The 27,702-nt window shown below is 38.6% G+C and overlaps 1 long non-coding RNA gene across 1 annotated transcript in view; it reads left to right on the top strand.

Annotated features, from left to right (window-relative positions):
• LOC119005362 overlaps positions 1–27,215 on the top strand; it is a 37,529-nt gene extending 10,314 nt beyond the window's left edge. Inside the window, exon 4 of the long non-coding RNA XR_005070478.1 lies at positions 24,048–27,215. This is a non-coding gene — a long non-coding RNA (uncharacterized LOC119005362). The remainder of the gene's footprint in view (positions 1–24,047) is intronic.
• The last annotated feature ends 487 nt before the right edge of the window (positions 27,216–27,702 follow it).

The following is a 27,702-nucleotide window of genomic DNA, read 5'->3' as shown; positions in this document are numbered from 1 at the left end:
TATTTATTGGTGGATTGGAGGAAGTGATGTGCGGGCTATGATGAGTGCTCAGTGTTCATGCAGCTTGACCTTGACAAAACCGTCACACTGTGAATGTCATTGTTCTCTAATTGGTAGCTTGAGAGAATAGGTTGGTGTCCTTTGGCCTGTCCTGGACTCCCTCTCATGTTTCCTTAGTTTTGGGACCAATATTATTCTACAAATATCTGAAATGTGGTCAGTGTTTTTATTATGAATCTATATGCTGGCGTTTTCTACATCATAATCGTAGTCTGGACTTTGCTGTGTCTTGAAACATTTCTAAAAGTGTATCAACAAAAGACTATAGATGAAAAATATGAATGAATATCACCATTTACAATATTACAACATACTCTAGGCAAATACAGGACAGTCACTGTGAACTGTTACTCAAACCCGGCTGTGGTGTTTTTAAGGTCGGTTCATTCGGAGCTTAAAAGACAGCATCACTGTGGTTCTTCTATTCACAGGACATGTTGATACATACTCCAGTATTGTACTGTTGTCTTGTTGTCCTCTCCGTCGTCCTTTCATTTCACCTGTTGTGGAGTTCCTCACATTGTGGTGTTGTCCACCACTCTTGCTCTTTACCAGGCCGCTGAGGATCACAGGATTCACAGACACCATAGCCTTTTCTACTGCTGCTCTTATTGTTGCTTGCTTTAGATAAGGGCGTCAACTAAATGCCTAAATTGGAATTGTAAATGGTAGGCCTGCCCACATGTTAGCCTGCTAGTCACAGCACTCTTAAGAAAGCAGTGCTGAGAGGCAGACGGGACGAGATCGAAACAGGCAGCCATTATAATCAGTCATTCAGCCTTTTGGAGTAGACATTCACTGTTTGTGGTTTGTTCTAAATTCAAAGGGAACCTCTGTGACCTGCTGGCTTTCACAACGGCCTAAAACCACTCCGCTCTCCCTCCCTCCCTCTCTCTCTCTCCCTCCCTGTCTCTCTCCCTCCCTCTCGTCTTTTCCTTCATTCCGTCATTCTCTCTCTTTCTCACCCTAACTCGCTGCCACTCTTTCTTTCATAAAAAAATCCACAATCCACTTATAAAGATAGAGCTAACAGCAAACTTTTTGCAAGCTAAATTGATGTTACTTGAAGTCATGACTTGTGATAACATCTTCAGTTGATGATATTGTTTATGAATTATTTTATTTGTTTTCTTTCTTATCCAAAATTGGTTCTGAGTTTTGCTGTGGCAAAGATCCAGCAGTGGCACGATCAGTCCTCCAATTAGCCTTTAATATTATGTTAATTTAATTCTTCAATGGTCACTGAGCTATTAATTCAATTTCAAGCCTTTCTCTATCAATACTTGTGTGGTGGCCTTTCCTCTAGGATGAAGAGTCGATTTACAACTTTGTAAATTTTGAACATTTTTGATGGTTGTTTGTGTTGCTCCTTTTATTTTTCACTGCAATGCGTATGTCTGTTAAAAAAAAAAACTGTGTGTGTGCAGCTGTGCTCACAATGTGTTCAAATTTAAACATGGTCAGGGGTTATTTGAGGAGAATTGTGGGAGTGTGCGTTGCGTGAACGTTAACCAATGATTGATGCCTGGTACTACAGTCACAGCATTTTAGGTGGAGCCATAAAAAAAAAAAAAAAACATAACAATGGAGTTCTCATGAAATATGAATGCAGTATTTAATATAAATATTTATTATCATCAAAAATTTGAATGTTTAGTTACTTTTATATAATATTTCAGGATTTGGTCTGACATATTCCTATTCACAGTAACAGTGGAGGGGGAAAGAAATAGTGCCTGTCCCAGCATGCATTTAACAGAAGACGGGGACACTCCCAAAGCAGGTCGCCAGTGGCATCATATGGTGAATATGGATAAACAAACACTCACACTCAGAGGCAATTTAGCCTCTCCGATCCCCTTGTGTATGTTTGGGCTGATGGAGAAAACCCAGATAAACAGAAGGGGGGGTATCATACAAACTCCACACTAAAACTCACTAAATTAGCTAACCACTGCGTTGCTGTGCTGCCCTGGTATTATTATAGTTACACCCTATCTCTCTGTTTCACCTTTCCTCCCTCCCTCGTTTCTTTCTTTCTTTCTCTCTCTCTTTCTTTCTTTCTCTCTTTCACTGTGCAGTTGGGGAATATCGCGTGTGTTTATGTGTGTGACTTCTGCAGCAGCCTGTGGTTCTCAGCTCTCCACTGTGCTAATCATATTTCTCCTGGCAAGTTGTTAGCTGTAGCAGGAGGGAGGGAGGCAGGGGAGAGAGGAGATGGGGATGAACGAATAAAACAGTATAGGGGAGAAAAGCGGATGCACATGTGAAACGAAGAAAGATGGGAGGATGGAGAGTGCTGTAATTAGTCAAGTTTTGCAGAGGTTTCTAACTCTGACACATTGTAGAGACACGTTGAAGGATACCTGAATCTCTCTGCCCCATTCCCCCCCTCTCTCTCTTCTTGTCCCCTCTCCCTCCTGTCTGCGTCTCCCTCTCTATCTTTAAATAATGCAGTGCGAGAGATGGTTCTTACATACTGAGGAGGTGTCAGCAGACAGTTATGGGAGCGCCATCGCACCTACCAAATGACACGTACACATGAGCACATCCACACACGCTTCTGTCACCTCTGTTTAGTGTGTAGCTCGACTCTGCCACAGTGAGTGGATAATTAGACGGGTTTATACTGTTAACGTATAGCATTAAGGCCCGAAAACATCAAATAAGTGCTAATGCCACACATTTATACAGAAACACATGCTGAAAACAGGCTGGAAATGCCAAATAGATGCAAATGTATTGCATAAAAACTAGGACATTTCGATAATATGTTTGTATTATTTGACAATTTAAATGTTAGCTGTAAAATGTGATATAATTGATGACACAGATCAGTGATATTAATGTATTTTAACAAGAATATTATAGATATTACTGAATGGAAAATACACAGTGGTTTATTATACAAAATACTGTATAAATAAATGACAATTTAATAAACTATAGCGAGTAGTTAAAACTGTGTTTAAAATGTGGTGAGACTGAGCATTTAAATACAATACATATTATGGCAGAATTATTATGTATAGTATTACAGAAGAGTTTATGTTTATCTTAAGTGGAATGATTATGTAACCACTATTTTTCACATGTCATTGTAAATACTGAAAATATTTCACACTGTTTGTGTGTTTTTATTTAGATATTCACATACTAAGATTTGACAATAGGAATGTATAAGAATGTTATGAATATCATGTTGTTAACCCTAACCCATGATCAACTCATAAACTATACAGCTTACAGTAGTTAAAGTGACTGTGGCATGAAGCGCAGGAATGCCATTTCTTCCTGATTTCTTCCTGATCTGAGATCTAAAAAGCGCAATGGTGAAAGTAACTCTCATCCAACCTGTGGAGAATTGACTGAAAATGACAAAACCAGCACTTTATGTTGACAAGATATCAACAGATAAGTATGACAAGCAGCAGGAATCACAGCCACAGTGTGAAGATATTTTAGAAGACAATGTGAATAATCATCAGTAACATTAGATTATGTGTGATTAGATGGATTAGTTGCAGTAAAAAACGAATTATTCATTTGATTAATTAGGAAGGATGGACTCTCTGTAATATGGTCATTTGTTTTGCTTCAGGGTGTCTGGGATATAAATGTTAACATCAGCCAAAATTTAATGTGATTTAAATTAAACCATTAGATTATGGCTGGACGCTGCCAATAAAATAAAACAGCTTTTGTTGTTCCAGTCATTGTGAGCCATTATTTGTACATAGACTGTTTTACCCACTGGCTAACCTGATACCTGCTGTATAGAAACAGCATGGGGCCATGCTGTAACCTTACAGTCGACTATGTTTAACCCAGTCTGTACAGTACAGATTCCCCATGTTACAAAAGCCTCTTTATTTTCCCTTCCAGGAACTGCTTTATATATGTATTATATATATATATATATATATATATATATATATATATATATATATATATATATATATATATATATATATATATATATATATATATATATATATATATATATAGCAGACACTTTTTTGTGTCCATCTGTCAACATTAGATATGTTGCTACTTCAATAATCTCAATGTCAAATTTGTATTAGGTAAATATCTAATAATAGCCAGTGTTGTTAAATAGATGGCTCTTGCCAGGGTTTCGATGCTGAGAGCAGTTTCATACGTCTCTCTGTCAAGATCTGAGCTGATGAAACGTCTGCCTATAATACAATTTGGACGTAATTTAAATAAACAATAGGCAACATAGTGACATTGTATTACATTTTTGCATGCCTATTATGCTCTCTCTCTGTGGGGATGTTTAATTGCACTGTGACCTTGGAGTGACACACTGATGAACATTAAGAAAAGCGAAGTCAGCAAAATATAATTACATTCACCCCCACTGCTGAAACATTTTTTTAAAGGGCAATATTGGAATTAGCTCTGTGTCGCTGTGATTAGACTTGGGATATGAATGCAATGTTTCATCACTTATGCTAATTTTAAACACACAATGCAGTGTTTCCTGAATTTAATTTGTTAATGGTTTCATGTTATGCGTGTTGAATACGTTCAACACCTAACAAATCACAAATCTATGAGGCAGTAATACAGAAGAGAATAATGTGGTAGAATAGATTATTATATTATTAATACTAAGGGGATATTTCCCATATCATTTGAAAGGAGAATATCACAACACACGGCTTTGTACCCACAGCCGAGGCGAGGCTGCCTTTATGCATAATTCATATTTCCATATCGTCATGGTGATCATGTGCGATGAGTGTTTGCTGTCACAGCAGGGGAGCTGGTTGGTGTAGTGTGTGTGTGTGTGTGTGTGTATGTGAGGTGAGCTGCAGGGAGGGTGTGTGTGTAAAGGGGGGGAGCAAGGTGTCAGGAGGGACAGAAAATGTCCTGAAAGACATAGGGAGTGGGGAATGGAGAGGAAAAGTGTGACTGGTAAAAACACAAGCACTGTATTCGTCTTAATTATTCTCTGTCTTACAGCGGCCCATTTTCAGATTTTTCTAACTCCAGTTATTTTTACACGGTGGAGATAGACAGTGGGGATGGGATGGGGAGGCTTCGAAACAGATCGGAAATAGCTTATGAGTCAGACTTATACTCACAAAGATACACACATCTGCCCTGTGATCCCCAAGGATTTTACTAGGCATATTAATTGTTTGCAACCCGCTGCTTTCGAATTATTTCTGAAAAAAAACACATGATTATTTTGACTTCTTCTTGGGTAAATATTAGCTTGTGAAGCATTAACTGTTTTAATGCAATACTAGTGTCAATTAAACTGTTTTAACATAAAGCTTTTTTAACATTAAGTAACACACTTTAATAACATTCAGTATACAAACGTATTTACATACATTACCACCAAATTACGATTACACTGAGTTTCCTAAAATGTGATTTCCTTGCAAAGATGACACATGATGTGATATTCCTACACCTTTAAATTCATAATGTTCTCATAATATTTTTTCATTGTTGATATAATTAGCTGTATTTACTGGTTATCTAGTAAAGTCAGCTTCACTGGTGCAGTAGTTTTTTTAATTGTAGTCATTTTCTATACTTTAAAAAACATTTTTGACGTACCATAAGAGGCTGTTGAGTCACTCCTAGACACGATGAAAAATACGTGAATCTGCAGTCTTGTAAAAATATCTGCGAAAATATGAACAGCAGTATAAAAGTCGAAAAATAACAAAACAAGAATCAACCACAATACCAGCATGATAAAAAGAGGAAGTGAAATAGTGGTGAGGCTTGACTTCCTTTTTGGTTTGTGGTTTTTCCCATCAATAACCAGCTGATGACCTTTGTTGCACAACACACCGCTCACTTCCTCGTGATTATTGCCTCCTGACGCTATGCAAAAATGCAGAAGTACCGCATGAGTAATGCTACTGAGACCACTCACTGACCTTCGAGTCCCATGAGCCATGAGTTTAGACAAACCACTTTAAAAACATCAGTCATGCTTTCTTTTCATTTGCTAAGGTTCAGTCAGTGTTTTAACCTAAGATTTCTTGCGTCAAGGTGAAAAAAGTTTCATAGATTTAGTTAAGGTAAACAGCTGTAATTTGGTCCCAGGGTTTTGTTGGATTGTGTGGTAGAGAAAAGTGAACAAAAGTTGTCCTTCATCATCGGCTACTGGCCAGGTGCCTTTGAGCAGTGCGTTTAACCTTCAGCTTTTCCACTGTAGCTACTCCAAGGGCAGACCACGCTGCTGGGTTGTGATCTTTAAATGTCTGCTTCATAAATAAATGTTAAAATGAAATGTTAACGCTAATAGAAACAAAAAGTAGAGAAGTGAAAACAAGTGATTATTATTATTCTCACTCTCTTATTGTGTTTTGCTCTTGTTCACCCCCCTCTTCTCTCTATCCTGGGTGAACTTGAATCGATCCGGTTGCTGCTCTGAATCCTCTTGAGACCTCCCTACGCACACACAAGCACACACACAAACACTTACATCTCTTGCTCAATCTTGATATTCCACTCTCCCAGCAGACTATGATGGTCTAGAATTAATTAGCCCCACCCATGGACACACACACCCACAAATAAAAAAAAAAGCACACAAATAAATACACACATTCAACCTTTATGTGTATGTGCGTGTCAGTTTGTGTGTGCACTGTTTATGCACCAAGGAGGAGTGTGAAGTTGCTCATACTTAGTATTCCCTTGGTGTCGTATGAAAAGATATTGCAAGGCTGTATGTGTGTGTGTGTTTGTCTGTGTGTGCGTGCGCGTTTGTGTGTGTGTGTGTGTGTGTGTGTGTGTGTGTGTGTGTGTGTGTGTGCGTGCACATGTGTGAAGACTGGAATTCAGAATGGTATTGATTAAACACAGCAGGGGGTGAGTGTGTGAGCACTGCAGATAGCTCACTCACCTGCCACTCTGCAGACACACACACACACACGCACTCACACACACACACACACACACACACACACACACACACACACACACACACACACACACACACACACACACAAACACACACAAACATCAAACTGTCCGCTGGCTTCATTAGAAAGAGGCTGCCTGGCTTTCGATATGATGAATAAAATGAATCAAGGAATTTTAATTCAGCTTTGAGGTACAAAATATCACATTTGTATTGAAAATGTGTTTATGAACTCTTTTCTGGCCATATTGTCGTGCTAGACAGAAAACACTGACAAAGGGTAAGTTTTTGTTTGCAATCAATACATAAAAAACTAAATAGGCTATCAGCGAGCTGTTAAAAGGTCCACAACTAGTGAATGAATGCCCAATTAGCTGTTAGTCAGAAAAACATTGTTCCTTCAGTTTTGGTAATTTCGATTTTCCTTTTTCTCTACTAACAAAAGTCCATTTTAGGGATGAGTGACGTTTCAGTCCCCCAAAGCTTATGAACACACACATGTTGAAGATAACAAAAGGTTTTTACTCAACAGCAACAGTCACAAGCCTGTAACGTCAACCAGACTGAGCCAGTATATCCAGCTGCAGCTGCAGCACAAACATTGAAGTTAAAGGAGGTTGAAATATGGTTTAGGCAGGGTTTTGATTTCTTTGTTGATTTAGAGGAAGAAGATACAGAGGACGAAAATATACTTTATTAATCACCTTTTTCGGAATTAATTTCCTTTTTTTATCAAATCACATTGTTTGCTGTCAAAGTCATATTTTGTTGTGCTTCAGATGCATAGGTTATCATTATATCTTTGGTGGTTTGGACCATGGACCTATTCGACTGGACACAGCTTTGGTGGCAGGGCCCCATTCATTCTTATGAAAGCCGGCTAACTTCTTGTTTAATGCCTAGCTAACTTGAATGTGGATAAAATAATTTCCAAATGTTATTGGACCGATGGCTCAAATTATGACAGTGAAACAAGTCATTTCGCGAGGGCTGTGACGCTCCAAAAAGATTATCCGCTGTTTTACAGAGCCTTCTTTCAGAATGCCAGCTCATGGTAATAAGTGTTTTTTTGGGCTACAGTGTGCCATGTGACAGTGTAATTACATAGTTTGGTCACTACAAAAACTGGCTTCTAAGCCTGGCACTCCTCCTGGGGTCTTGGTTTGGACTCAGTGGCCATGTTACTTCCTTGGCCACTGAGAAATGGGCTGGTTTTGTCAGGGGCGGGATTGGTAGGGGTGTGATTTGTACAGTCTGCAATGTTGAAGCTGGACCCTTCTCAATATGTCAATACCTGAATAATGATAAAACAAATAGCTGATATAATCTTGCCATCTGTTGCATAGCTTTAGTTAATGAATTGGCTATCCTTGAGGCCAAACTTTCACAAATAAATGTGACAACACATTCCGGATTGATTACGTCCAAGGAGGATTTGTAATATTTAGCATCTAAATACCTGTTCAACTTGTTCTTTTTAGAATTTGAGTTTTCATTTGCTTTCAATTCTTATAGTCCACAAGGCATGAGAATGAATTGCATTTTACAGTGAATGTGAGTTGAGGTTTAATCACCGCATAGTCAACATTAGAGGATTTATTTAATCGTTTGCATCCGATGTCAACACACGTTTTCTAAGCCTACAAAAATACCACATCTCCTGAATATAAGTACACCAGGAGGCTGATGTAAAAGGTGCTTCCCAGTAGGGAGCTTGTACCATCTGACAGACCACTAATGCGGCGCATGACTTAACATCATGACTAGAGGAAATGCGGTGGTTATGCCTGTAAAACCCTGCAGACATTACTAGTGCTAGATTTGTTTCATTAAAGTGCTTCAGCCTGTAGGTCCAGTGTGGGGGAAGAAATTAGATATTATATAATAATTATGTTGTCATTACTGTCTAATCACCTGAAAATAAGAACCATTGTGTTCTTGCTTCTTAAGAATGAGCCTTTTACATCTACATAGGGAGTACTTTCTCTTCTACTGAATCCGCCATGCACTGCAGAGGACCTGCAGGGGGGAACTCCCACTGTAGGGGAGACTAGAGGGAGGATTGCCCTCATTCAGTTGAATGGGAATACGTGCATTTTTGCCAGATTGCCAGGTTTGGTGTGAATGTAGCCTCTCCTGTGTTGTTATTGAGAAAAGACTTTACTATCAATAATGAATGAGCCATCACCCACACAAGTGATACTCATAAATACAAAGACCGGTTCAGACACAGCTCATGAAACGTGAAAGCTGTAAGAAAGTTTTTGAATCTCATACTGATGCTTTGCGTTTCCTAACTTGTGAAACACTGACGTTTGGGAAGGAAGTGACCCGACCTACACTCCCAAGGCATCGGTATTTCATAACATTTTACATAAAGTGTATTACATTTTCTACAATGAGCCTGCTATTAATGGCTTCAATAAATTTAATGGCTGCAATTAATGTATTGCTAATGACAATGAGAATTTGATTATCTATGCAGTATTGCTAAATGCATAGCCTCTATTGTGTTGCCATGTTTTTTCTGCCATTGTCTTCAACTTATTTTTTCTCATCTATTCCTTCTGAACCACCCTCTCCTCCAGTGCTCTAACATACCTCTCCTCTTTTTGCAGCCACAGGCTCTAGTTTATGTGGTGAATGCATACAGTTCATCAAGTGAGAGATGCAGCTGCCTCTGCTCCTTGATGTGAACTGTGAAATATCTTATCGATTACCAAGTCCTGACAAGGGAAAGATACACTGGTGCCATTCACTTGTTTGTCATTCTGCCCCTTCCTCTGTTCTTTCGCTCCATTCACTCTTCTGTCTGATTCATTGCAAGGGGTCTCCACCTTTCTCTTTTGCCATACATTTTCTGCCGTGAAGGCAGGTCAGATGTGGAAAATGCATAGGACAAGAGGCTGCAATGTGTATTGGCCACAGCCTGTCACTGAATGTGTGGAGCGTTAAATCCCATGTCATGTCTTCCTCTCAGTACAGTTCGACTAAGCTTCATGTACAAAATTTAAAATGTTGTGACACAGCTTTATCAGCAGAGGTAGCAGGAGTGGCTGGCTTAGTCTGAGGAAATGCACTTTGCTTCTGATTATCTGTTATTATCCTCCTTACAATAATGACGCCAGTTATTTTGACACAAATGCACTCACCTTTACAGAGATCCTACTCAGGTTTTGCACAGAAAATAGCCTGAATCTTTGACTCAGGCTGTCCACAAATATCACAACTGCAGTTTTGTACCATTTATGGAAAAAGCTGCATGTATAGGAACATGTTTGTGTCCTTGTAGCTCTGTCTGTCTGTCTTTCCGTACCCCTTTCTTTTTCTCTCTGTCTTCCTTCCTCCCTCTATCACTCCCTCTTTCCACAGTACTGGGTTTTAATCACTGCTGTAATTGGCAACTCCCTGCTGTGCAAACACACACACACACACACACACACACACACACACACACACACACACACACACACACACACACACACACACACACAGTCTCTTGCGCTCTGTCTAGCTGCTGCAAATCCCCCTGGCAATGTACAGTATGTGTGTGTGTGTGTCTGTGTGTGTTGTGGGGGCAGGAGAGAGAGCGATATGGAGAGATAAGGATAATGAAAGAAGGAGAGTTTCAGAACTGCAGGCCAACTCACCAACACACCAATCTGTCTGCTGTGAAGCACTGTGAGGAAGAGGAGCTGTGCAGCCAAATTGTAATTATCTGAGAGAGAAAAAAGACATGGCTCAAGATTTATTACAGAACACAACAGTGTTTTGGAGTTACTGGAGAACGTGATGCTGCCTCAGCTTAGTCAAATTAATAATTGGACTTACAGTTCTGAAAGTGTGCCTGTTTATATAGGAACGTATACTTGCGTGAATAGATCACTATCGGGACTGCATAGATGAACAAATGCATAGATTACTGGGCGCAGACAGATTTCTGAGTTTGTTTGCACCAAGGAAAATGTTCAGTGACTATCACCACACTGGAGGAATTACAAGTTAGCCTTAGTGAACACATATAGTAACTTGGTCATCTATTAAGTTATGAAATACAGCAAGGAACCAACATAAAAATGAAACAGATCAGGCCTATTACTTCATAGTGGTTAAATAGAAGGGGAACTCAGGTCTGGATTTGTTTCGCACAGTTCGGACAAAGATGGAAGGTCCATTGATAATCTAGAATACAGTAAGCCTGTCATGTCCATAGTATTACACACTATGGACATGACAGGCTTCTCCTTAGCTAGCACAGATATTTAAATGCCACAGTTATAAATATTAAATTGTCATCTTTAATTTAAAAAAAAAAAAGAAACGAAAAGCAAAAAAGCCTCCATCTAAGTTGCATATGATGTATTCCCAGTAGGTGTGGGGTTGGGGGATTGATACATAGATTCTTTCTTGAAAGATTATGCCTTGATGCAGAAAAGTCAATAACCGTAAATTTAAAACCCAATAGGATGGTGAAACAGAACAGACATAAGCATGTGCATCGTGTTTACGAGCTGAGCTAGGCTACTTCTTGAGCTTTGGTGAAGGTGGCTGAGCGTTAACAGAGATAATGGAGGTTATGGAGGTTCATTCGTTTTTTTTTAAATTATGGATCATTAAAAATATGACAAGTTTTAAAAGTTGCTGGTAGTCACACAAGATAAATTATTAATCTCGGACGGAAATGAAAGGTTTTGATGCATCGAAATGTATCACAACAAAATTAGTGAGGTGCATACACTTTCCCTGCCCAACATCTCAGTTACACCACTAGATGAAGTGTAGTTGTAGTTCTAAGCGTGTATATTTTAAATATTTATTAAGGTCCATCTATTATTGATTCGGCCATGTATGACTTACTGAAATAGACAGTTTATACAGTGGTATATCTGACATGGTTAACACATTGTCATGCTTTACAGTCCTGTTGTGTCTCATGTTTTTTTACACAATATGTTCTACTGTTTGTGGAGCCCGACCAATACTCAATGTTTGGGATCAGTGTTGGTGCCCATAATGAAAGGGGGTAAAAATTAGGAGAAAGAATTAAACACTTTTGACAAAGATATGTAATGGAGGCAAATTATTTCTTAGTTTAACAAATCAAATTTATAGTCTAAAATGTTTCAGTGCACTGACAGTGAACTTCAGTAGGAATGTAATAGTTGTAAATCAGCCCAAGCATCTTTTTCCACATTATAATGTCTGAAGAAAAGTTTTCATATCAGCGCATATTGGACATCATATGTGCTGACACCAATATATCTTTGATCGGCCAATATTGGCCAATGATATGTGGCAACAGATATATTGGTCGGGCTCTACTTTTAAGTTATGTTCAATAAAAAATACACATTTGAAGCCAGTTTACAGTGATAACTGTAGTTATTAGAAAGTACAATGAAAGATCAGAGGAGAGATGGTGTCTTCAAAGTATGTTGTTTTTAAAAAATGACAGCGACAATAATTTTGCAGAATCAAATCACTTACTGCACATGCCCAGGGAAACTTTCTGACATTTTGATTTAACTTTGAGATGCTTGTGGAGGGGTGTGTACTGCAATGTAATATAAAGTAATCCAATGCATTACAGTATCTCTTACCTTGTGAATGTAATGAACTGAATTCTGTTTAGACTTTCTGTGTCAGACAGGCCTTTTTTAGTGATGTTGTGGCTGTAGTTTGTTGCTAGTTGTATGTGCTGGAATGAAGCCCATATTCACAGCCCACCACATGCTGTTCCTCCCCATCATATCACCACAAGTCAGTTAGTAAATGCTGGCAGAATTACAGAAATTAGCCCTTCATGGCTCAAGTTTATGCAATGTGAGTTGAGGCTTAATATAGAGAAGTACAGCAGAGCATCCACTGTGAGAAGTTTTCACTCAGAAAATTGAGCAGGAAGAATGTGTTTCATTGATGAAAAGGGTTTGTTGGATTTGTGCTGAATATATTGAGGCTTATTGGACCAGCAGTTGCCCACCAAATCCTACACTGTGAGAACCTGAGAACCATGTGACAATGGCCATGCTAAACCCAATGCTAAAGAATCCCGGCTTTATGGTTATCATGGCACATTGGCTGCAAAAAGGAAAGTTTCATGGTTGTGTGTGTGTGTGCGTCTTTTATGTGGGTCACCCCACCATGTCTAATGGCCCCTTGCTGTGTGCAGCGTCCTGCGCTGAGCTGCTCCCTGCTGTCACACTCACACACACACAAACAAACGCATACACGCAGCGGGGGAGATTTTGGGGTGTCCCTCACCCTAATACCCTCCACAATACACCACCACTGCATCTGTTGCTCCTGTTCTCAAAGTTTAAAGTTGATCAGTGAAGTGCTAGCATGCCTCTGCTCTCACTCTCTCTCCCTTGCTTTTTTTATGATTTTTTCCTCTTACCTCAACACCCTACATTTATTACTTTTTAAATTCACCCCACACCAAAGATAGGGGACCATTTTTTACTGTTTTAGTTTGTATTAAGGTTTCCTTTTTTTCCCTTCGTTTTTAAACCCTTAGTTGATGGGATTTTAAGGGTTAGCTGATGTCCCATTCTTTGTCTCTTATCTGGCTTGGCCCTCTGCAGGCCTCCGTCACACAGGTGAGCATCTGCACCACACACTATCACTCGTGTTATGCATACACCTCTTCAGATTCAGGTTTTATAATGGTGGATGATTCAAATATCATTTGGTATACGTGTATAGCTGTGTCAAATACATGGCTGCTGGACAGACAATTACCTAGTATTAGTATCTTCTCATGAAATAGCTAGTTAAAATGATTAATCAAGAAGCTAACACTAAGCTAACCAATGAAAACATCTTAACACTATCCATTCAGCTTGTATTGCAACAGTATAGTTTTATTAGTAGTAACATTATTATTAGTGTGGTTGAGATAGATTCCGAATATGTTCTGCATGAATGTGTGTTGTTATCCTCCAAAAATGCCTCTATATGTCTGTCTAGGCAGAAACCAGACAATAGGGAAGAAGAGACCGTCATTAAAATTCTAGCTCTGCAATTTTATTTACAACTGGCTCTGTGGAATAGTCTGAGGAGAGGAGAGGAGAGGAGAGGAGAGGAGAGGAGAGGAGAGGAGAGGAGAGGAGAGGTATCGAGTGAGAAAAGAGGAAGGAAAGAACGAACAGTGAGATGCTGGGAATTCAGATTGCTGCAGCTACAACATGCCCATCCCCACTGTGTTCCTGACACACACACATGAACGCACAAGGGCATAGCAACAAAACACATGAAGAAGACATACATGCATATACAATCAGAACAGTGAACATTCATACATGGACGTAAACTTGCTGCATATTCAAAAGTAAAGTCGCATGAAGCTTCTACACATGTGCACCTGCTCCAAAACATAGCATGCATATTTACTTCGATGCTTAAAGCATGGACACACACTCACATACACACACACACGCACACACAAATACACGCACACAGACACACACACACACAGACCGATCTCAGCCACAGAGAAGCCAGCTACGTCAGTATATTTTCACACTGCGGTAGTGTCTCTTTGTCTGCCTGTCGGCCAGCCAGCTGTAAGATGGAGGGCGAGAAATATGCTTTTAGCGGACGGCTTCGTAAGACAGAAGACGCAGCTTTGTCATTTTTGTTTCTAAGAACCATTGTTGTTATATTGATTTCTGTCGGGCAATTGTTTCATTTTGGCATTTGGAGTTGTTTTGTGTTTTTCCGTCAGCGTGTGTATGTCTGATTGTTCGCACACAAGTTCGGAGGCTGTATGGGTGTGCGTGTTTGTGTGCATGTCGAACAATGCATTAGTTAGAGTTACTAGCTCTGCACTCTGCCCAATTATATATGCGTAGTATGTGAGATTTGTGGCGACACAAACATGCTAACACATATGTGGTGTGTGTTAAAATGCTTGTGTGCACATCAGTGGGGAAAGGCGACCTTCTGTCCACCTGTCCATAGCATCAGCTGTTGTTTGTGTTGCCACATACACACCTTTACACGCACAGAGCAGCGGTCATTTGTTCCAAATCTGTCCTTGTCAAAAAGGAGAACTGCATGCAGCTTGCAGTTGTTATGAAGGAAGCATGTACAGACATAATACATGTTGAGAAAACGCAAGGATATGATCTTAGTCCTGTAGTAATCAATGCAGGACTATTCAATATGTTAAGCACATGATATAAATGTATAACATTTGTTTCCTTGTTGCTGATTTTTGACAACTTACAGTTGTCTGTGCCATCACTTGCTGTCCTTTTATTTTTATTTTACAGCTACACTCAACTACTTGACCCCCCTTTACCAAACATATAGCAATGCCACACCACTGTTAAATGCAAATAAAATATGTACTTTCCCCCTTACCCTACACTAAAACCAGCATGCCAGTGTTAGAGGTTATACATGCCTTTTTACCCTGCACGAGCCCTACAGTCATTTTTTGTGCAGTTGACAGTGATGCACAGCTTAAAAAGAAAGCCATTTCAAGGGGAACGCACTGATATGTAACACACAACACACAAAATAAAATCCTGGAAATGCATGGCGAGGCAGAGAAAGACACAGAGCCGTAGAGAGCGATTCAGATGTATAGAAGGCCTCAGCGAGAGAAGGTTTGCCATTGTGTGATAAACATAAACACAGATGCATTTAGGCTTTGATTTCAGGTTGCTTTTCAGTGCTCGCAGTGGGAGCTGTCCTAAAGTAGCAAACCTCACACACACACACACACACACACACACGCAAACACGCGCGCACACACACACACACACACACACACACACACACACACACCAAGGACTGGACTGATAGGATTAGAGACTGGTGCTATAGTCACTCTCTCTTTCTCTTCCTCTCTCACCCCCTCTCTCACGAGTCTGCCAAGCCTTGATTATTCACAAGGTTAGTTCCTGATTGCCTATAGCAGTAGCAGACACAGGTTCATTATCTCTCCACCTCTCTCCCTCTCTCCTCTTACTCTATCTCTGTCCTTTTTGTAGAGTGTTTATGCATGATGGTTGAGAGAGAGGGGCTTGACTCGTGCAAAACAAGAAAAATCTACAGGCTCACAAAAGACCCACCATAACACAGTGTGGCTATTAGTCAAATTAACTTTCATCATTATCATTTTTCAGTTTTCATTTTTAACGAGGCATGTGTTCCATGTCAATACAATTTTCAGTTAATTCTATTACTGTATGATATTTATGTGATTTAATAATTGGGGGATGGATTGAGGATGATCAAAATGATTTTATTGTTAAAAAAATCAAAGCATTTATTTATTCACCCTACTTTAGAATCATCTATCTATCCATCTATCTATCTATCTATTACGGTCTTTTTACTTTCCATCTTCAATGGTCTTGGTTGACTCAAGATATACAGTATCAACAGAATATTATTTTTGTATTTGATGATACTGTCAGCTGTCAATTATATTAATAAAATACAGCAGAAGTGGAGACAAGCAGGATTTGCAGACTACTGATGACACTGTATGTGTACGTGTGGTGAAGGATATCAGTGCTGCTGCAGCAGGCTTCAAAAGGTAGCCGTCGGCCAGCCCTCCGCTGTCACGGAGGAGCCGTCGTTATAAAACCTCCTCCAGTTGCTCCGATTTAATACAGCATACGAGAAATGGTTTTAAAAATACATCAACTGAGATTAAATAAATTTTTGGTTTTCCCTCAAACATTTCCTTGTGAAAATAATAATCTTGATATCAAGCTGCAGATATCCTGACAATGACCGAAGCTTTATTTATCTGCTCCACATTTGTTGTCAGGATATCGAAGGAGTGTTAGTTTTTCCTTCTGTCTGTGGGACAATGTCCCCTTTCGGAGGAGAGTGTGAGTGTAGTGTTGACACATGTTAGTGCTGGCTGATTAGTCGACACATAAAGGAACATGCAGCTCCTCCATCACCATTCAGCCATTTTGTCTCCCTGTCTGTCACACTGGTGGAGTGGATGTATGTGTGTGTGTGAGTCTTTTGTTAAGGTAATGCAGAGGAGAGAGGAAAGAGCGAGAGAGAAGACACCGTGAAAAATTACACAGACCACAGCCAGGTCCCGATGACCCAGGGATAGTGTTTGTCCTTTAATGTCTGCACGTCAAAATCCTGCAATTTCAGTCATTTTTACCCCAAAAGTCATGATTTTTATAACAGCGGTGGAACACCTGAGATAAAATGTTTTTAATGATAAATTGTTGGGATCATGTAGCATGGGTCTGTTGTGTATTGTGTCTTAAGTGGATTAACAGAGCGGTCAGTGAGACAGAGAGCCAAAGTGGCAACCATGGCTGTTGTTTACAAGATTGTGTCGCCTCTGTCGCTTCAGATTTTCATCCGATACTGATTTGTTTTCTTCGGCTTTCCTCACTATAGAAGGGTGGAGTTGTGCAAAATCGTTGTGTAATCTTTTTGATAAAAACATGAAAGTTGGTACAGTCATATCTCATATGTTTACATTTATACATTTAAAATGTCCTCAATATTGCTGCATGTGGTCAGGAGGGATTCAGTATATTTTATGATAATCAAATTTTATTTTAGCATTTTATAAAAGATACAAATTGTTTTTGCAAAATTCTGGATATTTGAATGTGGGCACTAAATACCATGAAACCTGTAAAATAAAAAACAACTGTAAGCTACATATCCTCTCTACAGAACACTGCATATATTTTAAGATAAAACATTATTATATTATTGTCCATTATGTTAAGTGTCACAATGTAATCTGACTTTTCAGTAGTTGTTTTGTTTTATTTTGAATAACTACAAACCATTAAAATGAAGCTTCACAACTTCTATTAAATAAGCACATTTCCAGTAATATACAGTATTCCTGTCATTTTATTATATTATCTATATGATGATGAGGTATGTGAAAACATAACAGATTTTAGTCATCTTATATAACATTCAAGATTATCCAACACAGAAACAAGTTATATCTTTGAAATGAACTCTGTGAGAACAACAGCTGATTCATATCAACCTAGTTTAATGCCAGGTTAAATCAAATTAAGATTTTGAATTTTATGGAATTACTTATTTCTGTTAAAATAAATAAATAATTTACTTTTTCAAATACAATGATAATCTTGTATTATGTTATATATTGTAAATACTTCTTTAGACTTATCTAGTCAATACAACAAAATGTTCTAGATAATTAATGATCAACATTAATATGCTGATTTAAGCTCAAAATGTAAACAATGGATTTTAGGATCTCCATGTGTCAAAGCATGTATAAAATCTCCAACAAACGTAATGCACCTATGAATCTTGTTGCAGTATTAAACAACTGTTTTAGGTTCAACCAAACAAATCTTTAAAATGGTTGGATTTATTATTATTGTTGTTATTATAATGATATTTGTATATTGTTTATTATTGTGGTTGTTGTTTTCACTACCACTATAATTATTATTATTTTAAAGATATGTTAGAGATAGATTAGTGAAGTTAATTAGGACACTGATTGTTTTTACATTTCTTGCAGAAAATACAAACTAATAGACTATATCTAATAAACAGGCTTTACGTACTTGAACAGCATAGCTCCCCCTCTGGCTTTCAGGTGGTTTGACATCTTAACACACCTTATGTGATGGATCATGTTTGTGTGCAAAGTCAAATATCTGTTGTGACAGTAAAGTGTGAGGTTTGCACTTTTTTTTTTTTTTTTTTTTTTTTTCCCAATTTGGGCTCTGCTCTGGGATGGCTCATTCGAAAGTTATAATGTAAAAAAGTGTTGTGTCAGCTGCATTATGTACGACCAGGTAACATAAAATATTCAATAGTGTTGAACTTTTGCCCTTTTTTGCTCTCTCCTGATGTCAATTTTGTTCTTCACACATCATTTCCTAGACCAACCACCAAGCAGTCACCTGAAACAAACAGCTTGTAATCAAATAGCTTGTGTTGTTACTCCATGTCTGTGTCGATTGCGTTTATGTGTGTGTGCTGGATCACATCGGTGTACAGCTAAAGATATATTAGTAGCTAGAAAGCCATATGTTGATGAGGCTTGTGATTAAATAATACACATATTCTTAGGCTTTTGATCAGACTGTTCGAAGAGATGAAAATCATTTTAAGTGAAGCTTCCTTCATATTTATTATCATGCTGCGTATTTCTTATCGCTCCAGATAACAAATGCTCACATCTCTCAGATTTATTATCATGGAGCGTATTTCTTATCTCAACAGGTAATATATACCTCTATGCTTATACACTTAACCTTGCCTTCAACAGACCAAAATGATAAGATTTCTATAGTTACTTAAGTACTTTGAATCAGCTGATCCTGTGATTCACCTTCAAGGCCTTGAAATCAATTCAAGACCAAGAGTGTGTTTTATTCTTCTTATTTCTCACATGTTTCTCGTCTTATTTTCTTTTGAAAAAGATTTCAATAGACACAAGCTGTCCAAGGTTGTCTGTTATTACGTATGATTGTGTATTCTATAGTGAGGTGATGTGTGTGTTAAGTTGTCCAAGTGTATTTGTGTATTTAGTTTTAGTGTGGTTGTTGGGAAAATATATAGTTGATCTGTTTGATCATTTACAAAATAATTACATGTGAGATGACTTTGTCTATGTCATATTAAAACAAAATCATTTAGTGTGAGATGACTTTCAGTGGTTATGCACCACAATTAAATTTTGTGTTGAGGCTCTGTAGATTTTGGAATGAATACAGATGTATAGTGCATACTTAAACAACAGTAAGACAGAAGATAAATAGCATCCACCACTCCACTGCTGTCTGATGGCTGTCTTGCTTTCTTTTTTCACCAGAAATATAAACACCACCTGCTTTTGTTTGTTTTGGAGTAGCACTGACTGAGTTGTAGATACAGAGCTTAGTGTGAAGGTGTAGAAGTCTATTAAAGCACGATTATTAGCATGTTAAGCCACATTATCGCTTAACATTTAAAAGGAGCATCTCCTCATCATTGAAAGCATCAATTCAGTCCTGTTAGCTCTGACTGTGGCCTGTGCTATGAGCTGCTATTCAAGTCCAACGGTCTATGTAAACAGAGAATTGTCGTCCTGATGGTGTGTGTGTGTGTGTGTGTGTGTGTGCCACAGCCTTTTAATCTGACATTTAACATCCACAATACTCCCTCTCTGTTGTCTATTTTTCTCTCTTTCTTTTTCTGTCTATGTCAAGATTCTCCGAATCATGAACACAGACACACACACACTCACACACACACACACACGCACACACACAGAGCTAGGCAGAGCTACAGAGGATCAGTCATGCTAGAGGTCGTCTATGGGCCAACCTGACATTGTTGTCTATAAGCTGCTTTGGAGCAAGAGGAGAAGTTTAAAGGACAATTCCAAATAATTTGAACAAGAAAAGGATTTCTCACTCCACATATAGCTTGGTGGAGCAGGCTTTGTGCGGGAGGGGGAGGGCGTCGATTTATTCTCGGTCCAGCCATTTCCACACGTGAATAGAAAGTGCAATTGATTTGCTAATGATAGAGTATTCACTCTTAATAAGATGGATATAACAACCTTGTCCTTCCCAGTATTGGAATGTTTGGAAGAAAATTGGCTTCCTAAATTGATTAAGCTGAAGGTGAAGTAGAAGCAGCCGTGCAGGATGTTGTTTTGTGCTGCGGAAAGATGATTTCAGATAAATGTGATACAGCTGCTTATGTCGCTGTTATTGCTTGAAATTGTTTGGGCTAACCAAATTATAATTATTGAATGGGTGGAAATGTATGCTCAGTCGTGATTTATTAGATTAATTTGAATGTAATCAGTGCTCTCAGGGAGCGCTCTCCCCAGCTCAGGAAGGACGCCAGGCTCAGGCAGCCAATATTAGTGTCATCTTTTCATGTGCAGACTTTAACGACTTTAACAATTCAAATCATATTTGTAGCTCTAGTAATTTCACAAATTTTATTTTAGCATTCATAATTATCAAATTCCCTTAAACTTTTTGTTGGAAAAAAGTGTGTGGTTGTATTTTATGAGACCTTTTTTTATCAGTTGATATTCTTATTTTATTAATGAAATGTAATCCACTTGATTTATTAAGGTGGTCTGATAATATTAATCAGTAATTGTTTTATTTAACACAATCAACAGTTATCATGAATGTTTATTTCTCACGTTTGATCTTTTATTTCCCCCCTTCCGTATATCCAACAGTGGCTGTAATATACAGCACTGGCTGGCGTCATTTTAGCTTTGCATGATTTAAGTTTTCTAGTACATCTATCTAAAGTTCAGTACATTGGCTTCCACTGCTATTTCCCATCAAAATCGCATTCACACGCTTGTGTGGTTTGTTGAAATTATTTCTGAGTTCATGATGATATGAAAATAATAATGACAGTCATTAGGACATGCTGTGTATGTGACACGAATGGCATATAAATCCAGATGTGACTGGCTCTAATGAGCAGCTGTTGACGATAATCCAGCTGATAAATGACTTTTAGAAGCTCTAAACCCCTCGGCTGCAGCATCTCTCCATGTAGAGTTTAATTTGAACATGACATCATGAGATGTAATGAAATATCAGGGAGCAGTGTTATTGCACCAGCCTCATAGTGTCATGTTGATGGAAACCCAGGGTATGGCCTCCCTCTGTCTCTCTCTCCGTCTGTCCTGATAAATAAAACAGAGACATGGTGTTTAAATTATCTTAAAAATAAAGTGCTCCAAACAATAGAGCTGCAGATCTCTGTGAACACACCCTGTGGCCTTCCCTGACCGTGGGCTTGCTGTGCTAGTCACCATGTCGTTACTTTGCAGTGAAGGTGTGATGGATATATAGCAAGAAATCTCAGCGTGATTTCTCTAGTAGATCTCAGTGCTAGTACATCACACAGCTGTATTGTGTAACTGTGAATAGCTGTCATCGGGTTTCAGCTGTTTTCTGACTCTCAGACCCTCAATTTCCTCCAGCAGAAATCGGTATGAGTGTTGCCTCTCTGTCTGCGCAGGATAGATGCGGGATGGAGGACTTTTTACCATGGCAACCACTAATGCAGTATAGATGCAGGGACTGAGCCTTGGCTACTGCTGTAATAATACAGGTTTCATAGAGGGCAGGTGAAATGTCATCTGGGCTGTTGTTTTAAATGAGCAGGGAGTGCTTTTGATGTCTAGTGTGGTCAACACTAAATCCCACTTGGCTCTGCTGTGGAAATTAGGTTTCTGTATTAGTTCAGCACCACAGCATCCTTTCTATTCATTTTCCCTTCAGCAGTTTGGAGATGACAAAGGACTCCTCAACATGGCTTCCCATATTGCATTATAGCACCACTATATAGCACCACTCTGCCAGTACTGTCAAGTGTCTCCTTCACATTGTTTCCTATATCGGCTTATACTGGCCAATCCTCGTAATCCCACTGTAGCCTGAGTCAAATATCTGGTCCCTGCAGTGTCCTTTCACCTTCTTCTAGGATGTTATTTCTGTATCCTCCTCTTCACACACTGGATTACAACTTTGAAAAGTGACACCTAACAGGTTAGCACTTCGTTTTGATTGAAGTTACGTTGTGGTTAATGATCTTGTCGTGTTTTTGCTGTCTAAAAAGGAAGAGAAAGAAGTGGCGAATAAGGTAATGTTTAGATGATGCAATGTTTGCATGTTGTGTGTAAAACACATTTTCAGTGAACACGTAGCAAACTACATAAATTAGGCCATTCATTTTTTATTCATTCATTCATTTTATATTTTATATAGAATACACTCCAACATATGTGTCTCATTTTCCACGTTTAAATTGGTGAAATCTCATAATATATTCTTTAAGAGAAATGTATGTATTACCTTGAGAAATAAAGAGTATTTGTTTAACTAATGTCAGACATCTCCAGCTGTGCAGTTTCTTTCAAAGAAATTGTTTGCCATAAGTCACAACCCTTTACACGAGAGTGTCAGTCCAAAACAAACATTCCTTCCATGTTGCCGCTTCCTTGACCTGCGCTACTGTCGCCGTATGTGTGTGTGTGTGTCCGTGTGTGTGTCCGTGTGTGTGTGTGGGGGGGGGTGTTTGTTTTGTCTGCCCCTATCTATAGCTGTGTCCTGCCCCTTTCTTTCACAGTTAAAGAAAGGAACCACACCCCTCAGGCCCTAGCCCAGTGTATGTGTGTGTGCTGTGTTTCGCTCTCTTGGGATCTTAGGATTCTTATTGCAGTCTCAGTTCCTCACCAATACACAGCATTGAACACATATGCTTACGCATAAAATCAAAAAAGGAAGTTCTAAGAAAGCTATATGAATCACATAAAGGTACGCAGGCTTATACATGTATATATGTGTGTGTATTTGTACAAAAATATCTACATTTGAGCATGCACACTTCTGTATATCCTTTACTGCTCTTTCTACAAACAGCATAAACACATTCATACAGCAAGGAAACACGTTCACACTAAGTTGTACACACACGCAGATGTAAACAACTCGAATGTGACCTGTGCTTCCCCTTGTGAATATTAACCCCCAGGGAGACCAAAACCTTCCCGTTTTTTTCATGTGTTTGTGTGTTATTTGTGTTATTCCGGGCTCTGTGTTATCGTGGGCTTGTCCTCGGTTTAGCAGGAGCCACATACACACACTTGTAGTTTCCTTACAATCATGCATTAAGCCAGATAATTACTGGGTCTGCACAGGTGTGTGTGTGTGTGTGTGTGTGTTGCAAATAAAAATGCAATCTCTTATATTGCTCTGGTCGGTATCTGCTTTTATTTGTTCCCTCAATAATCAGACCAGCTCCATGGAGTAACGATAAAGGTGTGTAACACTAGAGAGCAGCCAAATATTACCATCAAAGATATAAAATAATCTTAACATGTCATAGTCTGCATTTGAGACATTTCTCTGTCTGTTTGTAATAAACATTAAGTATATTCCATCAATCATGTGCTTTAAATAAAGGCAAGCTTTTATGTACCACATTTGTTTTACGTGCACACAAATCTTTCATAACCGTTACATTATGCTGTCTCTAAAATACGCTGTCTTGATGTCCGTACCAATCTACATTTATCAATAAATTGCAGGTGTAAATGCTCATCCGGCGAGCTCCTCGCGCTGCCACGATGGAAAATGAAACGGCCTCTCCAGCTGGAAGAACAAGTGCTGTGTGGGCTCCCTGAAGTGGTGCAACACTGGGTCATTGGAGAGCCACAGCATGTTTGGGAACAGAACAGTCTGTGTTATTTCAGCACAGCCTGTTGGATGAAGGGCCATTTCACAGGCATTATGGATTAATCTTTGGCAGGATCTCTCCAGGATCAAACAAAACTGGATGTTTAACCTCATGTGTCCTAGAGCTGAGAGATCTCTTGTGATAAACCCGGATAGAGAGGATTGAATGTGACCCATATTGGGTTAAGCATCACATACGAAATATATTTAAACTGACTCCTGAATAAGAATATGAATATATAGTTAGTATTCACATCCTTCTGCAGGTGAGTGTAATCTAACCTTGAAACAATTATTAAACTAAACAATCTGCTTTATTATCTTTGTCCTAAATAAAGTCATTTTGAATATACAGTAGTTTTGATGTCAAACTACCATTCCACAATCAGAAAAAACGGAAATGATTTTGAACTTTTGAGCAAGCCATGCAAACGCCTGATTGTGTTCCTGTTGAGGTAAAAAAAAAAAAAAAAAAAAAGAAAGAAAGAAAACGTCTTTGTTTTGTATTTTATTTATTTCTCCACCTTGCTGTTTTTATTAGTAACACAGCTTAAACCTTCAATCTCTTCTCTCACATATTATAAACTATGTGTTATATTTGGTTGAGTGTACAAATATCACTATTTTCTGTTTGACAGGAGCAGTGATTGACAGGTCTAAATTTAACAGACATGGTCTATTTTCACATGCTGAAGGAATTTTAGTATTGGCCTGGAGATGAGGATATAATAGATGCGATGCAAAACAATAAAATGCACACTGTCAACAGAAATACATGCATGTGATCTGTTTTACTGTGTTAACAGACTGAGGCGTACAAAGTAGAAACACTTACAAAGATACACTGAATGCAGAGTGAGTGCTTGATGCAGAGCGGGTTGAATCAGAGATTAGACTTCAGTGGGATTTTCACAGACTGTAAATCAGATTTTTAACCCTGTGTTCTTAATCCAGACCCAGTGGTCACAGGAGGATATGTGCTGACATTCTGCTTCTGATTAAAAGTTTATTGTAACTAAAGCCTTAACCGTCTAACTGCAATGTTGCACCAGCTCTTGAAATGCTTTCAGTCCTCAACTGTGTATGTTTAAAGAAGATATTTTATTGCTTTATTTATCCATTGGGCTTTTAGAATAAATGCAGGCATTGTGTGACACACAAAACATACAGTTTTGATTAATGATTATAACTCTTAACAGTGATTTATGATGGTTTAACACAGTGTACAATAGAAATGTACTGGGGCAGGGGGCAGACTGTATGACGTTATCTCTTCACATCTCATATATGCTGTTCTGGTTTTTGTGTTGTAAATGCATGGTGGGACACAATCCACTTGATTTTTTCATATTCATTATAATAACCACAAATATAACAGCTGCTTTTTAAAAATGTTTCTTGGAAGTGTTATATTCATAGAATGACTTTGATGAGTGTTAGCTCGATTTCACGAATAGAATGGTGGGTATACTGTGTTACATAAAGAAACTGTACATGTGTTTTACAGAACAGTGCATCTGTGAGCAGGTGAACTGCTTTAAGGATCACCAACTAACACCAGTGTGAGTATGTCAGGAACGAGATGTACCTGCCTCTCTGTTCAGTGATACTCTTTTCATTATGTTTTAATTAATTTTATCCTTAACTTTTTTTCACCATCAGGACCCAGAACCACAGTCTGTAGTGTTTGATATTAAAAATACATATTGGAGTAGTTGGAGGCTAAGAGTTCTGCTCAAGGACAATAAAGATGAGAGGGCATGTCTTAATCAACTCTCTTTAGCAATATTTGAAATGCAAACTATCAAACCACACCGTGAAACTAGCTTTGCACTGATATGCGTTTTGGAATATAATCAAAATACCTGCAACTCAGAATGAAGTCGCCCACTGTGCCATGATTTCGTACCTGTTTTCTCATATCAACATGCTCCTGTGAAATCACGTGACTACATGAATTACGCCATCTGATTTCACAAACCACGGCTCTATATTAAACTGACTGACAGCAGTAATTCTCACTGTCAAAATAAAATCAATCATCTTCAGTTACCGTAATTTTCCATGTTGCAATCTGATGACGCAGGGTGGACTCATGTGCTCACATATTGTGTATAGACGCTGTGTTGGTATAATTCCCGTATATCCTATCTAGGGAATGCTGCATTGACTGTTTTGAATTAGAGTTTGGCTTTCAGTAACCTATTCCACCCACATACTGTAAATAACGGCAAATGAAATAGCCTGTAGGCAGATGACAAGCGAGGATTTTACCTTTGTTTGCCCATGACATTGTTAGATGTGGAATTAAGGGACAGTGTGAAGGTGGCACGTTACCTGATCTCCACTTTTTATAATGCTTAGATTAAGGGCCCAAATACTGACTAAAGGACTTGTAATGCATATTTAAATTTCCTACGTGGCCTCTCCGCTAACTTACTTTTTATTTAGCCAAATAGAAAGTCATCTGAAAATTAACAGCTAAAACTGTGTGATCTGAGAATAAAGGGGAGATCACACTGTTCACTTGAAGGACCATGGCTATGCCTACAGATCACTAATAATTTTAATGACTGAATCTGCTTTCTGATGGAGTCAGGAAATATAATTAATCTAATTCTACAATATTTTGAAGAAGTAATCCTTTTAGCAATGCATGTATTGTTTGATCAATTAAGTCTATAATACAACTGCCTGATTGAACTGACTGATTTCCTCCAACTCAGATTATGAAAACAATAGTAATGAGTCCCTGTCCTAATATGTGAGATTTGATTGAATTCACAGACCCAGCTTTGTCTGTTTTGGTGATCAGCAGCTCTCCAGGGATCACTGTCTCCCATGTATCACTTAATTCAGTGCTTTGAGCACAAGCAAGGTGCTCCAACCTGCTGAGTGACTATAGCTCTATTACATGTCAATAACAGTTTTGTTATGCAAGCTCATAGCTAGCGAACTGCAGGCTGAACTTAAATATGTAGGCTGCAATAACAGTAAGAATACATCCGATGTCTATTGATTGACTGCAAGTGCAATAATAAAATCATCTGTGTTGTTGATGAGCTTTTGTGTCGTCTTCATTACTGTGTTGTTTTCCATCATGAATTTTTGAGAAGCAAACATGTATAGATCCATGGAAAATCATGAAAACCAACTTGTCCCTGATTACTTTTCATTACTTTGTTTATAACTGATTTTGTGGACTACCACAGCTTGTATTTTCTATTCTGTGGGGTTATTTGTTGCTCTTTCACGGTAGGGGAACTGCTGGTGTTAGGGACGATGCTGTTAACACTGAAACTCTCACTGCCTCACCATGGACGGAATAGGTGGGGGAAATTATCTGTGTTTTTTCGGTCCAGGAGGTTTAACTTGTGGAAAGGAATCGGATTTCCCTTTTCTAGTCCGCCGGAACTTCTTTCAATTGTGTATTCATACTCATGCTGTAGACGCTGATTCTGGCTGACTTTTCTTTACCTAATCGACTAAAACTCACAACAAATGCTT

The sequence above is a fragment of the Acanthopagrus latus genome, chromosome 17, assembly GCF_904848185.1.
Source record: "Acanthopagrus latus isolate v.2019 chromosome 17, fAcaLat1.1, whole genome shotgun sequence".
Lineage (NCBI taxonomy): Eukaryota > Metazoa > Chordata > Actinopteri > Spariformes > Sparidae > Acanthopagrus > Acanthopagrus latus.
Note: the sequence above shows the minus strand (reverse complement) of the source record. Positions and strands in the feature narration are given on the sequence as shown.